Source organism: Apis laboriosa, unplaced genomic scaffold (assembly GCF_014066325.1).
Source record: "Apis laboriosa isolate Shangri-la unplaced genomic scaffold, ASM1406632v1 scaffold64_cov150, whole genome shotgun sequence".
Taxonomy (NCBI): Eukaryota; Metazoa; Arthropoda; class Insecta; order Hymenoptera; family Apidae; genus Apis; species Apis laboriosa.
The window spans coordinates 2792024-2809481 of record NW_025224011.1 but is presented as its reverse complement, the minus strand read 5'-3'; the positions used below and the strand labels follow the sequence as shown (position 1 = coordinate 2809481).

The 17458-nt window shown below is 39.6% G+C and overlaps 1 protein-coding gene across 3 annotated transcripts in view; it reads right to left on the bottom strand.

Moving 5' to 3' along the window:
* LOC122718550 (chaoptin-like) overlaps positions 1 to 17458 on the bottom strand; it is a 534511-nt gene that overhangs the window by 168474 nt on the left and 348579 nt on the right. The window lies entirely within an intron of this gene.

Sequence of the window (17458 nt, the reverse complement as noted above, 5' to 3'; positions counted from 1 at the left end):
GTACCTTTTCGTTAATTTAAGGATTAACTAGGTTGGAGATAGTTTGTGCATTTATGTGAAATATTAATACAAATATATATATATACATATACATATAATTTAATAACAATTTAAAAATAAATAAAATTCGTGATTGAATTAATCAAAATGTTCCTGGTAAAATAATAATTGATAAAAATGTAAATAATCAATTTAATGATAAATGATTATTAATTATTAAATGAAGAATCAAACATTTCAAATGAATTTATCACGATCAATTTCATTTTTTTAAATGTTTTCGAAATTTTTCAAATTTAATAAAAACGAACTTATTATTAATAAAATAAATAAATTAAAAATAAATTAAATATAGAAAATAAATAAAGAATTCATTTAATTGTATTAAATTACGTGTATCGACATTAGCATACACTCGTACAACAATTTCTCGACGAAAGGGGGAGGAAAAAAAAAGGGAAGGAAAGCAAAATAAAAAAAAAAAAAAGAGAAACGAGAAACCAGCACCCTTTAAGGAGATCATAAATCGTATCCGCATCAAAAGCACCGTTTCCCCGAACTTCAAACTCCTCGGCCATTTTTAAATCCCAAGTACCATTCCAGGCCCTCTCCCCTTCTCTTCGCAAGAAGTTGGGATAAATTTATCAAACATCAGACATCCCCTAAAACATCCCCTTCCCCACGCCTCGCCTCGTATCCCTCGTGACGGTGATTCAAGGGTGTACTCCCGTATAAAATCTCGATTTCGATTATACAATACGTCAGCGGCTCGCGATCGCTTCGCCGGATTTATGCCCCGGGCCTCGTTTCGGCTACGACGTCTCTCTCCCTCCCTCTCCCTCTCCCTCTCTCTCTCTCTCTCTCTCTCTCTCTGTACATATTCCTCGACGGTGGAATTCCCCGTAGAACGTATCCTCGTCATCCATGCCCCGCGGCGGGGGTTTGGCGAGGACGACGTGCCCCACCTGTGGACAAACTCGATCTGACGGGCCGCGTTCGCATGAAACGAATCGCGACACAGACGTGTATTAGCTCGAACACGTTTACGAGGGGCCCGCCGGCAATTTGCAAGCTTCAGACGCGCGTGACGCCTTTGAGGTCGTAATCGAGGGGATTAAAGGGCATGCTCGTCCCCCCCTCCGTTTCCACCCGATCGAACCCGTTCTACCCACCCACGTTTTTGAGAGACGCGAACGTTCGACTCGAATCGAACGAATCGCGATTATTTTGCACCGTCGGTGTGGGTGGATCAGCGTTTCCGCGTGTTTGAATGATCGTGCAAACGGAAACGGACGTTTCGAACGTTCGATCGATGCCGATACGTACGAGGCAAGTCGAATCGATTTGATTTTTCCTTTTTTTTTTTTTTTTTTTGTTCTTTTTGAAGTTTTACAGTTTTTGAAGTTGCGTTTTTGAAAAATGCGTTTATTCTCGGATAAGAAATATTTTAATTAGTTAAAATCTACGTATCTTTAGATAAACGTGTGTGTACAGCCTGGTGCTAATTACACGCACGCGTATACACGTAACAATAATCCCAAATCCAATGTTGCTTTACGTTATCCTTGTTACACGGGGGAAAATATTAAAATCTCGTACAGCACGATTATTTTCCCATAAACATTCGTACAACAACGTTACATAGGAATCTTGTGTATTAAGTCTATATTTAATTCAACGAGAAGTAAACAGAGGGGAAACAAACTCGTTCAAGCGATAAATGGAACGAAATTGGATCTATCGTTAAACGCACTAAATTGTTCAGACACGATAATTAATCTTTCGATCTTTTGAATTTTTCTTACGTAAAGTGGAATGCGTAAGAACATTGGTCTTGGAATGACTCTTGTGATGCAATCAAGTGTATTGTCGCAACCAAGAGTTCGAACCAAGATCGTACTCTCCTCGATACTATCACCCTTTTACCTTACGTTAAGTTTCGAAACTGCAATTACACCGGTGGACAATTACGGAGTTGGAAAAATAAAAGAACGGAGGTCTGTCGGACGAAGCGTAGAACGTAACCGTCCATAATCGTATTTCGTAAACGAATCTCTGTCGTATCTGAAGATTCTTAAAGAGAGATGAAACGAATCGGAAGCATATCCGTTCCAACAACGAAAGATGCCGGGCTGCAATTCGATAAGGGCGCAATTCGAAACGGATCGAAGTTAATGGAGAGGAGAGGCGACGAAGAGGATTCGAGTTAAATCGAAAACTTTTCAACGCTTTGCACTCGATAGGGCAAACTTGCTCGCCGCCCTCTCTTTCCCTTTTCGCGCTCGTTCCGATAATTAAGTTAGAAAAATGCGGTCCGCCGTGGCCGAACTCGTGTGGAACTTGGCCACCTTAACTCGAGCCCTCCCACGCGTTTTGGATTAACTTCAAACTTGAATTCACTCCGTACACGTCGTTGACTCTCTTCTCCTGTGACTTCGAGCGAAAGTTCTTTTGTCGGTTCATTTCGTTTCTTTCTCTCGTCTCTTTTTCACCGTCTATACCGAGCAACTCCCTAAATAATCCTTTTCCTTTCAGTAGGCGAAAAAAATATCCTTTAATAGAATCGAGTTGGAAAAATGGATAGCAAAGATCCCTTTTATAATAAGATTCTTGAATTACACCGAAATCGCTTGAAAATCTTTTTTACACGATGTATGTTTTTCCCCCCTTCTTTTTCTTTGTTGTCTCTAACGAGATGTCTAAATCCTTCCATCGATGATTAATCCAAAATCCTTTTCTGACAAGCAAAGGGAACATCCCAAACACAATCCTAAAATAAAATTCAAAAACTCCCCCTTCCTTTCGCCATTAACCATCGCCGATTACGATAGGCTCGAAACACTTCGTCCGAGGATTCTTGTTCGATCAGCAGCAGAAAAAGAATATCTCCCCAAAGGGGATTCGCAAGAGTCCCGGTGAAATCCGATTCGAAAAAGTTAGCAAAACGAGGAGCGAAATCGATAGCAGGGGTTCCATCGTGATTCATCGCATTGTTTCTCGACCCGTTGGCACAAATAACACACACACACACACACACACATACATATATACATACACAGAGTGAGCGGCCAATAGCGCGGCGCACCATGTAAGTCCACTTTTTTCCCTTCCCTCTTCACTTTCTCCTCGCCTTCTTCGGGACAACCGTTCCAACGGGATTCCTCCTCTGTCGGCACCGAGCTCACCTTCCTACGTAAATTCAAGCTTCCATAACCGGAGCTGGACACGATCCTCGACAATCCTCCTCTCCTTGTCGGTGATTAATCGGTGACCACCGCCGCGTGTATATTACCGGTGCGATCGCGCAAAAAGGCCGCCGCCTAGCGGTACATCTTACACACAGTTTCCTTATACAGGAGATAAATGTTTCTGCAATGGAGAGAAATGTTTCTGGGTTTGTCAATGTACCCCGCCGTGCTCTCTAAAACGTGTTTAGTTTGCGAGAGTTGAACCGTTGGGAGCGAGAGCTACACTCCGCGACAAAATTATTACCAAATTATTGCTCCGTCTTGTTCACTGTAAGCGTTTGCGAAACAAGTATATAAAATACATCTTTGTTCAATTTTTGATTTTATAATATAAAATTATAATTAATCATAATCGAAATTATAGATTAATCAAATGGTTGGAATTATATGTAAGCAATATTTGAATAACGAAGTGAAAAGCGTTGGGAAGATGATATTGAAAATCGTCGTGGTGTTGAAAGAATTTGAAAGAATTTGTGAAAGGAATAATCACGTTAATGGATTTATTACTGCTTTCGTCACGCCAGGAGTGTACCATTCCTTCGAACGTTAATCAATCACGGATATCACGGCCCAAAGCGAGCTATCACGAATCGTTCCAACAATCTCCAAGATTGAACGCGCACTTTTTATTTAGAGACAGAGAGGCTGACGTATCAACGCAGAGCACGGGACTTGTTTTCCCTCTCTCCTCAACGCCGTTACGAAATCGTACGTACAATCACCCTGTCCTGTCCCGTTCCATTCCCTTGAATAAAGGAACGCACGGGCGGAGATAATCAGCGATTTCTACACGATTTATACATCCCCGATGGAACATTTTTCTCCTCCCTTGTCCGGGAGGACGTTCTCCACGGACCGTGGTCACCGTGTAATTTTTCAATTTCAACCAAACCTGTAGTATCGTCGTCGACTACGCTACGCCACACACCACGGGTAGGGGTCCATAGTGGACGTTGAAATTTTGTACCCAACCACCCCTCCACTTCCTTGCTCTGCTCGCTGCTCGAGAGAGAGTAATTGGATATCGTAATCTCGTTATACTTGGCCGGCTAGAAGGTTCGTATAAAATGTCGAGGCGAGTTTCTAAACGAGATTAGCCCCGCGGATCCAAGTCGGCGGAGTTTCGGCTATCAACCAGCCCCTAGCTACGACAAATTCTGACGCAATAATTAAAAAAGGAGGAGGAAGGGGCTATCGCGGCCAAAAATATTTTACTAAAAGTAACTTTAAACTACTCCATTCTCGTATTATCTTAAGAAAGTACCATTCTTCCTGGACAGATCGAAATCGTTTTCCATTAAATATCCGAGATTCGGAATTCGAGAAGTTGGAATATTATTTCTTCGATCCCGAGATGGGTTATTTCTGCGCGAATTTCTATTCGGCGGGAAGGGGAGAGAGAGAGAGAGAGTTTGGAAAAATCTTTAAAACTCGGAAATCCCTCTTCTTTCCTTCTCCGTGGAAATGAAATATAGAATCGATAGAAGCGGGTGGGGAGAGGAAGATTTTTGTTACGTCGTTTCGATCAAATGATAGTTTCTCCCTCCCTTCATTTTCGTCTGAAATATGAAATTCTGGGACGCCACTTGGCGAGGCAGAAACAACCGAACCGAAAAAGGGAGGTGATCCTGTCCCCTCCACCTCCCCCTTGGAACAAAAAGGCTATAAATTGAAAATAAACGGCGGAACCCTTTCTGCCCGAGCCTTTTGAGCCAGGGGACAGTTTTGGAAAAAAGATTGGAATTAAAAAGCGCCCCCGAGATGGACTTTCTCTCGGATATTTTTCAAATTTTGGAACCGTGGTTCCAAAGTTCCCGTAAGGTCATAAACTAGTGTGGCCAGTTGTGGAATGCTGGACTGGCAAAGGTGTTGGGGGGATGAAAAGCCGAGTCGATTTCTCGCGATGATCTTCTTTCGAGGGTGAGAGGAACCGTGAATCAAAGGAAGAGGGAGGAAAGTTTGCTCCAAGACAGGCTTAATAATACTTTGATCTCTTCGCGTGGAGGTGTTGGATCCTTCTCTTTGATATCGATTCATGGAGAATTTAAAAATATTTCTCTCCGTTCGTGACTCTGTTCTTACCCGAACTGACAACGTAAAGTTGGGGAAGATGTGCGGATAAAGCGTATATGTGGTATTTCTTTGAAAAGAAACAAAAGTTGGTACGATAAAAAGTATCGATTGGAAATTATTTTTACAGTTTTCCATCGCTGGAGGAGGAATAAACTGCACAACTATTGAATCTACTATTGAAAAGAATTCACCGTTGCATCATTATTTACATTATTTATATTTACTTGAAGAGATAACTTTACTCGAGAAAAAAAAGACTTCGAAAGTAATTCTTCCTTGAAACGAGGCAAACCGGTCGTGTCTCCGTTTCATCGACGTTTGGATTGGGGGGAAACAGCGGCGCAAAGAAAGATCCAATTTAAACGGACGATAATTGCGCGTCGGGCGAAATCTGCCAACTCTCTCTCTCTCTCTCTCATTCTCGGGTGAGAAACGACGTAGCCGACATAATTGGCCCCTTCCTTCGAGGAACAATCTGTCTCGCGACAGCCCTGCGTCGCGACAACGTTTCCCCAACATCCCCACAATTTATTCCACCGGCGTATTCCGGAGGCTTTTTTTCGCGTGTCCGATAAGCGGACACCAATTTTCGCCCAGCCTCCCCGATTAGTTTGCCTGCTGAACAAAAAGCCGAGCAATCGAATAGCCATTTAATAACCCTGATACTGTGCTTTCCATTTCACGTGGCTTTAAAAAAAAAAAAAAAGAAAAAAAAAGAAAAAGAAAGAGGTTCGAAACGGGCACGTTTGTTGTAAATTAGCGGATAGCAAAAGGAAGCGAGCTGCCAACGTGTGTAATTGCTTACAGGAAACGGGGTGGATAGACACAGGTGTATATATGTATATATATATATATATATATATGAAACTTCATTCAACTTTGCCCGCTTTGACGCGTAACTTCGTTCAGTTGTATCTCGTTTCCCATCTGCGACGAGGCATCCCCTCCGTCTGAAAGCCAAGTTTATTGCGTTCCCTCCCCGTGCCTTTTGTGATTCGCAATATGCAGAAAGAAGAATTCCGTTGAAAGGAGTACGCGCTTGCCTGGACGTACCTTTAACCTCGTCGACGACTTTTTTTTTTTCCTTTTTTTTTTTTTTGAGCCTAATTGAACCAACGCTGCGCGACAGGCTGGAACCGACAGCCAACCCCTCCCTTAAGATTCCCTCCGCTGCTTCGCGAATTGCGCGCGAGGGTCGAAGGGCTGTTGGTAGGGTATATGTTTGAGGAAGAAGCAAACTTGGAGGAGAAGAAAATTGGAGCAATCTTGCAATTTATTCCGCTCGGATCGATTGCAAAATTCTTTTATTCGGATCGATTCTACCAAAAAAAAATTTAATCTAATCGGTTTGATCGAAATTTTAATCGATGTTGATCGAAGTTTCTAGCAGTATATTGTCGCGATATAACCGATATCGAAGTTCGAAATATCGATTTCCACAAGAAAGAGAAATTTAAATTTAATCGATTCGATTGAATAAAAGTAGTTTGATTTGATCTCCGATAAGGTGTCTTGGAACAATTTTCTAATCGAAATCTCCACGAAATGTCATGGATATTCCGGAAATCGAAGAGGCGTGATGTAACAGATGGTAAGAAAATAAGGTTACGATATCACGAGTATATCGTGATATCGTGACCAACGCGATAGTCACGCGAGAATTTCCGTCCCCTTCAGTTTCCTTTCGTTTGACATTTCGTTCTTTTTGCCATTTCCTTGGTAGACGGAGGGGAGATTCATAACCCGGGAGAACCTAAATCGATGCCTCATCCTCGAGGAGACGCTCGAGCAGAGATTATGTTCCACTTCAGAGATCCTGCACAACGAGACTTCCCCAAGGAGCTTGGCGAAGCTTCGGTGAACATGGAGAATTGGGCAACAATGGATTAATTGCAGGAACACGGCCCTATTTTACACGAGACACAGTTCCGGAAATTTTCTGTTAATATTCATGGAGGGCGACGTTGCGTTTAATTAATACTTTGAAAGGTATTCGAATTAATTTTTTTTTAAAGATTCGAAAGAAATTCGATTTAATTTTTTCGGAAAAAATTGATAAATTTCTTTGATCGTATAATTCGTTCGAGGTAATTATTGAATAGATTATTGTCGTTCGTTTAAAAGGGAATAAAATTAAAGGTTTATTTATTTGTCAGTAGAAAGTTGCTCGTTATCGTATCGAGAGATTCAATGAATGATAGCGTTATTATTTTATTCGAGTGAAATAGTGAATAACATCTAATTGATCCTACATAGAAAATGAACCTTCTAGACGTTCTTGTTAAGAGGAAATAAAAGAAAATGTAAACGTAAATAACATAATTAAAGTATGCTCCCTTGAGCATCGTATATCTTTATCAATGCTTTTCAAACACGAAATTAAACAGGAAATTATCATCACAAACGTTTCCCACGAATTCTAAAATGTAAACTTTCTCCGTAATGAACTCGGAGTTAAATCTTAACAAACGTCATTCACAACGAAATTTACTCTTCATTTTTCGATCCTTTCGTTCCTTCATCCGAAAACTTCATCTTGGAATTCACCACCAAAGTTCACCGAAAGATCGACCAAGAAAGATCCGAGACAACGGATCTCCCCTCATCCCCCTATAATTTATGGACAATGATTAAAACGGAGGTTGCAAAACGAGCCTCGGTTTTGAACCGGGTAATTCGAAGTCGCAACGTTGATTTAACGTGATTTATCGCCGCGATTTCAACCCGGTGAATAAATTTCGAAAAAGAAAAAAACCTTGGCCTGTTGGTACCCGGTTGAAATAACGTCTGGAAATTTTTTAACGGCGCGTATAGACGCTCCTTAGCCTCGTTCGTTGATGCTAAAAGCGCATTTTTTCGATTCATTAATCACCCCGTATCCGACGCTGACGACGAAGCTCCCTGTAGTAGTACACCCGCGGTTTTCCTTTCTCATCGAGACGGCCGACAGCCGATTATTCCCCGCGTTAAAATATATTACTTATTCTCACGAATCCCCGTAATTCCTCATAATTCTTTCGCGACACCTCGCGGAAATTGTTTGAATTGACGGATATGACTAATCCCTTGGAATTTTTCTTGGAGGAGGATTTCGATGAAATTAAATATATATCTTGCTCTTTCGTTACATTTTAAAGGATATATTTCCAAAATTTCTTGTTACTCTTCGAGATCCTTCTTCTCGTCGACGAGATTCTTATCGTCCGAAATTTCACTTCTCCGAAAAGAAAGCGAAAGCAAAATTTTTATTTCCAAAATTTTCGAATTATTGATCCTCGATTCATTGTTTCAATTCTCGATTACGTTATCGATTTTAGACACTCGTGCAATCGAGCACGCGTAATAAAAGAAAAATTTCTTTTCATTTTTCGCGAGGGGGAGGGGGACGCGTCGACCGCCACGAGGATAGGAAACGCATACGTTGCGTCACGGGCATACGGGAACGGAATTAAAACAGGAACGAGACGAAGCCTCTCTATCCCTCTCCCTCTCCCTCTTTCGGCTCCACAGAAGCGGAACAGTGACGTTCTCGGGGAGACAAAAGGTGGAAAAATGAAGGCGACCGGTCGTCGTTGGGCCGAATCCCGACCGTATATTTCAACCCCCGGGTGTAAACATATTTTCAGACAATGACAATTCCAGCCGGCTGTGACCCCCGTAAATAACGGACACACCGTTCCGCGCTGGCAACGCGTGTACCGCCGTGGCACTCGTATTTTTTCCTCTCTTTTTCTCTCTGTACCCTGCGCTCCGCCCAACTAGTCCCACGGTTTCCGTCCTCCCTTCCTTTCCTCACTTCTTCTTCTTTTTTTTAGGAGAGGAAAAGCGATTGGTAATTGTTCGATACGATGCCACATTCTTGTGCCAAGTGTATAAAGGAGTTACGAATTAAGGAATCGTAAGGGCGTACGCGAGATTAATCATTATGTCCTTTCGACGAAATAAGTTCGTTCGTAGCTTGGAATAATTAATTATGCGTGAAAAGGACAAAGGAATACGAAGAAGTACGAGGTGGAGATTGGATATCCCAAAGATAAAGAGCGTCTTTCGTCGAGGTGGCCGTTTGCATCCTCCTAAGAAGAAGCGTGGTCGTCTCACTCTTCTATCTCAACAATTCTTGAAGTTTTTCACAGGGAACGCGGTGCTTTTGGCGCGTCCATCCATCACCGGTCGACATCTCCACCACCACCACCACTGCCACTGCCTCGACGTGTACCTATGGGTTACACGTTTTAAGCCGAGAGCCGGGGCCACGATGGCTCTCCCCTGGGAGAGTGAGAGAGAGAGAGAGAGAGGAAGGGGACGGTTGTCAGGTGGCAAAAATGCAGAAGAAAAGTGGATGTGGCCGTGGGCTTCCACTTCGACGTGGACGGTCAGACGTGTGTCGCCTCGAGGATTTTCTTCGAGGAGAAAGAGAGAGAGAGAGAGAGAACCGCCACTTTATCGATCCATGGAATCGTTCGACCACGAAGATTTTAAGTAATACATCTTCCACGGGATGAAAGTGTGCCGCCCCTGCCCGGGATTTCCTCCCCGAGGAATTGCCTTTCGTTTGATCCACCGACGAGGAAGGGTTTTGCACTCGATCTAAATGAAAATTCTTCCAGATTCTTCTTCTTATACCCTCTCCTTGCTTCTTTGGTAAATAGTATTTAAGAATCTGTAGATCAAATCTGTGAAAGGATTCGAGATATTTCTTTCTCTCTCTCTCTCTCTCTCTCTTTTTTCTCAATTCTTCTTCGGAAACTTTTTCATCGTTTCAACGATTTTCTCGTTTCCTCGACATCACGATAGATATTCGATTTGTTCTAATTTTTGAAAGATATATCGAATATAAAATTCAAAAAAGCGAAATGATGGTTGAAAGGAATCGATCGATGGAGAAATTAAAAGGATCCTTCTCGATTCTTCTTCGACATTTCCCCCTTTTTTTGTTGCTTCAAAAGAATCGTTTAAATTACTTATTGGAAAAATTTCACAAAGGAGGAGGTTACGATTCCCTTTTGATCGATATTCGTGATAGAATCGAAGCAAGAAGGGATCGTTGCAGCGCAACGAATAAGAGGACAATCGAAGTTACATTTCGATCTTTGCATCCAAAGACTGCTAGTCCAAAGACTGGGTTTCCACGTCCGATTAAGCTTAAGGATATTCGAAGCGCAACCGAGCGATTTCACCGATCCTTGACCCATAAATCTCGTGTACCTCGGCGGATTAAGTAGCCTGCTTTATCGTGGTCCAGCGCGGCTTCCCGTTCCTGGGAATCTCGCTCAACTCTAAGATTAGTCTCGTGGCATTAAATCACGAACGCGCGTATTACTCTCGTGGATCTTTGATTTCGAGAATCTTTCACCTCGATCGAAAGAGAGTCAGGAGGTTCCAACATGTTTCTCGAAAACTTTCTTCCCTGATCGAAGAGAATCATGGATTTCTATAATCATCCTGTTATATTTCGCTTCTTGCATTTATATATCTTTTTTTTTTTAGAAAAAAATTCCGAATGGATAGAAAATTTAAAGAGTAGTAGTATGAGAATCGATAAAATAATGCTTCCTCTCGAAAAGCTAAGGCTAAAATTGATGGTTCCACTCGATTTTGGAATATATTCTTATATATTCTTTTAAATTTGCTGTATTCGAATATTTTGTAACAAAATTTAATGGAGGATGCGAGATGGACGGTATTTATTCAGATCTTTAAATGTAACAATCATGTGAATATCTAAAAATTTATTGATGGGATATGATATTACTTGATACGTTATTTTAAATCACGAAACAAAAGAAAAAATAGAAAGCAGTGGTTTCCTTTGAAAAAATATATGATTCAGATCTCTTGAAGAAATTGAAAAATATTTTCCATCTTTGATGCGTGCAAGCTTTCCAAGATCAAGAAATTTCGTCACTTATAAAAACCTACATCTCAACAATTATATTTTCAAATTTCAAGTCACAATGAAATTTTAATTCTGACTTTCTGTTCCACAAAAAAAAGCTACTAGTTACCCCGAAAATTGGTCAACTTTTTCAGAAAAAGTCATCACGGTTGCAAAAATTGAGCGATTAGAGGTATAATCGTCTAGTTGCCTCTATATGAGAGTACTTATGGCGTATACAACGTGTTACGAGCGTGTTCATCTACGTCAAATTGCAGGATAAGCGGACACTCGGTGAAATATTGTTGAAATTGTTGGGCATTGTGAAACTCAATATAAATGGTAATGCAGAATTTCGTAACGAGCGGCGAATGTTCAACGAAAATGTCGAAACATCATCGTGTTCGATGTTTTGTTTCGTCTTGCTTTGTTTTGCTTTGCTTTGCTTTGTTTTTTTTTTTTTCGCGACGCATTTTTTTTTTTTTTCGAAAATTTTCGCTCTCGAGTGACGCGATCGTTGAATAATTTGGACGACAATACAACTCGCGAAATCTCTTTTGAATTTCTAAAAGCCGGCAAAACCTGATTTCCATGAGTGCGCGCGATGGGGGATGGGGATGAAACTTGGTACTGAATCATCGTTCTTCGGTGGATTGTTTTAATTATTCACCGACCAACTCGCGCAAACTTTCGAATTAAAGTAGACCTTGCACTTGGAACTACTCGCGTAAATGTGGGATTACCAAACTTGGGGGTAACCGAGAACTTTTGGAATTTCCATTTAAATCCAAAACTATGCCCGGAAAAATTATCTATGCATTGCGATTTTGATTTAAACCCGAATTTCATTCGGTTCGATGTTCCTCCAAATTATTATTTTAGAAGAGAGTTAAAAATTAAAGATAAATAAAAACGTAATAATTAAACGAAGCAAATGGTAGAAAAATTATCGCGTTAATTAAATTAAATTCAGATCGATGATATCGAGGTAAAGGATTAAACGACATTTAAATCTCTCGAGATAAAAGAAAATAAATAATTCGTAAACTATGAAATGGTTCGTAAAATTCATGTTTCGTTTCCCAAATTATTCAACGTAAAATAAAATTCGTCCCCATAATTAAATACCCATTTACGAATTACTAGCTACGAATCATTGCTTGATTCTCGACAGAACGAACGTTTTTCGTTTAACAAGGAAAAGTACAGTATTTTCGAAGGAGGGATGCATTAGAATTTCACAAATGGTTGAAATAAAATTGAAATGAGATCATTTCAGATTCATCTCGTCCATTTTGATTTTATGTCAGCAATCTAATTTTGCGGACATAGCTTTCTATTGCTATTCCATTGCTATTTAACAGTCCTTATATTTCCTTATATCTCGGTTTTACACGTTGAACAGGACCAAGGATTCAATTTCTTTCCTCCTCTCCCAACATCGATGGAATTTATTATTCCATCACATCTTTCTAAATACAACGTTTAGGACATTAAGATTTCTTCATCGGAAATTTGATATTTCGTTTCGCCAATTTCTCCTTTCGACAAACCTTCGAATGTTTCATGCTTTTCTCATAGAGTGAGATAGAATGTGACAAAAGTCCCAAATACAGTCCTCTTCGTATATCTTGATTCTCATCTAAAGATTAATCGAATATCGCTGAAATGATAATGACGAGCTTAAGTTTAAGATTTATAAGAATAAAATTGAAATTTGAAAAGATGGAATCACACAGATATTTTACTGTATTAATTTTACACAATTAATTGTTATTGCTTGAGGGATGAAATTGGACTCTCCATGTCTTCTTTTTTTTCAATCGAGGCAAAATTTTCTCTTTCTCTTATCACCATCCTGTTCACCAGTTTTCAAAAGGTTCAGTTTTCGAAAGAAACTAAAAAAATACAAAAATCGTTGACTCGTGAGGGAACAATGCAGGTTATATCCAAACGACTGTGTAGCCCGTTTTATCATCGTTGAAGGGCATCGTTGCGTTTAAAGAAACTGAGCTGGACGCGGGGAAAATTCGACGATAAAAAGGAAGAGGGAAGGGGAGGAGGAATCGAAGCAAAAAAAAAAAAAAAAAAGAGAAAAGCGGAATCAGCCGGGCGAAAAGGGGGCGAGGCGAGGATCGGGACGAAGGGCGTGGAGGAAAGCGGATACATAAAGCGTCGTATATCGGTCGGATTTGGAACCAATAACTTCGAAAACTGGCGTTTCGTTTGTGAGCGAATACGTCGATGCTGGTAGCAGCAAGTATTTCGGCTACGGGAATTTCGAAATTTACAGCCGCCACGGGCACCAAGATCGAGTTTTGATGGACTATGAAATCGCGATTTGCCACCGGTTTCGATACGAATTCCTTTCCTTCAGTTTCAAGGCCGAGAAAAAGCCAGAGATCTCGAGATTCTTTTCGAGAAAGAACAGGTTATTAATCCTTCCTGAGAGAGAGGTTATGCAAGAGGTTTTAGGTATATAGGTTTCTTTTATTTTAGATACGCGTAATACGAATGTAATGAAAATACGTATGGTGTAGAGTGAATATGAACAAAGATGAAAGGTTGATGCAATAATATAATTCGAATATTATGATAATGATATAATGTAATAACGGGGGCGAAATATTCGTGGTATTTTGTGGAGTGTCAGTGACAGGTCGTATCGCCCGGAAATTAATTTAATTTATTATTTATTTAAGGATGCATTTATTTAACCGGCCAATAGTTCAATATTGACACGTGCCGTTGATAAAATATAATTTAAATATTGCTCCGATATTGGAGTTATTTCCAATATTATTCTAGTCGAATTTTAATGGAAATGATTCGATATAATAATTTTCTAATTACTTCGAGTATTTTTAACTCGTTTTATTTTCCTTTTGCGTATTCGATATTTTCAATTACTAATTCTATCGTTCACCTTCACTTATTTCACTGTAGAAACTATTTAACTTAAGGATAATTATAAGGTATTTATCATCGCGATTTTATTCCTTTCATCGCTTCGATCTCAAAATTTCTTGGATCAGCTCGAAGTCGAGTCGAGTTTCGAAGAATACTGAAAAAAAAAAAAAAAAAAAAAGATGGACAATTTTTCCACGCGACATACACACGCACACACACATATACACACGACGAGTGTCGAAACTGGCGGACGTAGAAGGATTGTAATTCGAAGAGATTGAGAACTATGATGAAACAGAGGAACGATCGACCGGTGAAAATGAAAAATCGGAGAGCACGGTGCGACGGTGTTTTCCCATTGAACGGTGACGTTTCGTTGCAGCCGTCGGAAAAACGAGGACTTGTCCACCGATGTCGCCATTTCCATCGCCAATCCAGCCTCGCCCCCCTTGGAAGCACACCCCCTTTAGCCCAAACCATTCTCGGTCCATCGCCAGAACGAAAAGGCTGGCTCGTTCCTGATTGCTCTACTGTGACCCATATTTTGACACGGACGTTTTGACACGATGCGTTCCATCGCGACACAGTCGTCCATTATTTCTGCCTTCTACTTACTTAGCCTACCCAGTTCGAAATAAAAGAATCCGATGTAATCCGATTCGGTGACTCGCCTCGGGTTCAAACAATAAAGTGCATTCTCTTTTTTTTTCTTTTTTTTTTTTTTCTTTTGCATTGCGTTGCGAAATTGGGAAAATTTGGATAGTGCACGCCGTAAACGGCAGATCCGATTTTTCTATATATAGAACGAAGAGAAAATTAAAATGTTCAAAAGTTCGAAAGCATGCGTGTGAAATATAATCTGGATTGAATCTGTTGCATCAAATCAAAAGAGGCGTTAAGTTTATTACAAAGTTTAATTAGTTTCTTTATAAATTGTTGAAACAACGAAACGAATAAGCTTCTGTGAAAATATATTCAATTATCGGGCGGAAATTTGATATTGATAAAGTGATTTGGAAGAAATCGATGTTCAAAAGTATTAGCTGTAAAAAAATTCAGAACAAAGGGGGGGGGGATATGTGATCACTAGTTCAACTATCCTCGTTCGAAGCCAATCACTTTGGAACCAATCAAGTGGTAATTAGATATTCTTTTGCCTGGCATTTAAACGTTAAAGTTAATTTTAATAAGGAAAATTTTTTCGTAAAAAATAATTCGTCGATATATAGTTATTCATAATTTCAAATTCGATAATATCTAGTTCACTCCAATTTCTCCTTTCGTTCCTCCTTTTCGTTCATTATTATTCGATAGTACACCCCTCCTTCTCGTTAGCACAGTTTAATAACACGATAGGGACGGATGAAAGCGAGATGACACTCGATCGTATTCATGAAAACTCGATTCCTTTTTCGATCAGGGCACTCATTGCGCGCGCAGATTCTATAATTGGCAAATCCGAAATTAGAAACCGCCGCCGCTGCTTACGCGATGACGCTTTAAGTTTTAAATAGAACGAGATGTCACGTACGGGTTGTTGGGGCGCGATCGAAACGAGGCAGGGGAGAGAATTAGAAAACCCTTAGCGCGAGAACGTTGAAAACATTGCAATCCTGTCCATTGAAGAAGCGACCAACAGTTAGAGCAATTCCTCGAATACCGACTGTACTATAAATCATGCGGTCGGACCGTACGTGAGCGTGTTTCGTCCCGACTTTGGCTTTTATCTACGACAAATTGCGCTGACCGCATCTACGCCCGGTTCCTCCTCGCTACGTTTTTGGAAATGGAGTTCCCGACAATGGAATTATGCAAATTCGATTGGAAACACTGGCGTATGATTTATTTCCAGCGTAACGAAATGCGCGCTCTCAAATGTGCAATATATTTATCTTTAGTCGCTACATTTCCTTGTTATAATTCGACTTGTACGACGATCTATATAATTGGTTGAAAATATCATAATATGTGCATGTACATTTTGAGAGAATTTATGAATTGTAAAAAAAAAAGAAAAAAAATTGTAGTAAAAATTTATATTTATAAATATACGAGATAATTTGTGTCAATATAAGCAAAAATTTGAAATTATAATCGACAGGGGTGACTTAAGCGTTGCAAACTAGCGCTCTCTTGCCAATTAGTCGTGTTAATGGAGCGACATATTAAGTTTAAAAAAGAAGAAATGAAATAATAAATGAAATGACTCGAGAGTTCGTAAAACTTTTGCATGAAACTTAATCTCTTTTTGTTGTGTGAAAATTATTACTTTTGCAAAAGCTTTTTACTCGTAGTAAAATTTCGGTATAATAATAATATATTATTTTGGCGATACTTCAAAGTTAAAATTTCTCGTCAAATTGCAAAACTTTTTCACTGTGTAGTACGTTATAAGCACCATTTCATTTCATTTCTGGAAAAATCTACACGCATACGTAGTTATATCAAAGATTCTATTGTTAACAGGCTTCATTTTTTTTTTTTTTTTTTCACTTTCGCAACTACATGTTAATATTTACTGTAGCTCGCATACTTTTACATATTTCCTTCTTTCCTATTTCAAATTGTTAACTCTTTTATTACTTTTGTATACAAATACTTTATCTTTATTATTTTAAAACGGTATGTTTAATTGATAAATTAATATCCAAATAACGCGTTAAAAATAACAATAAGATATATTAAGAATATTTTCATCCGAAAATTATTATTCAAAGAGTTTCTATCATAGCAAATATTCTCTTTTCTTTTTCAGCATTTCATAGATAGAGAAGATTAAAAAAAAAAAAAAAAAAAACAAAAAGAAGGGAGGAAACATAAACCTAGAAAATTTCTTTGATCGATTTTACGAATGCGTCCAATTCGACGGGAAACAGGAGAAAAGAAATATGGACAAAGCGGCGTACGATTCGAAAGAGAGGCCGGGAATAAAACGAAAGAACAGCATGAAAGCAATTAACACGGTCGAACTGGTTCAATCAAAAGAAGCAAAGAGAGACCCCTCCCCTCGAAATTATTGTCCTCCGTCGCAAAGACAGGCTCGACCAATCTTTGAAACATTCCCCGCGCCAGACATTTTACTCTCAATCGTTTTAATTCTCCTCCTCTCCCCTCTCTCCCTCCTTTCTCTCTCTCTCTCTCGTTCTCCTCCATTTGCATCCTCGAGCGCCGCATAATCCATTCCTCCCCCATTTTTCTTTCTTCGCGAAATAAAATTTAACCAGCGGGCAAAATTAGCCTGAGAATTAAATTCAAGTCTGAATCCAATTTTTCTTTCTTTTCTTTTTTTGGAATTACATGACTGACTCGTACATCTTATAGTTTAGATTTCGAGATTTTGAATTAGATT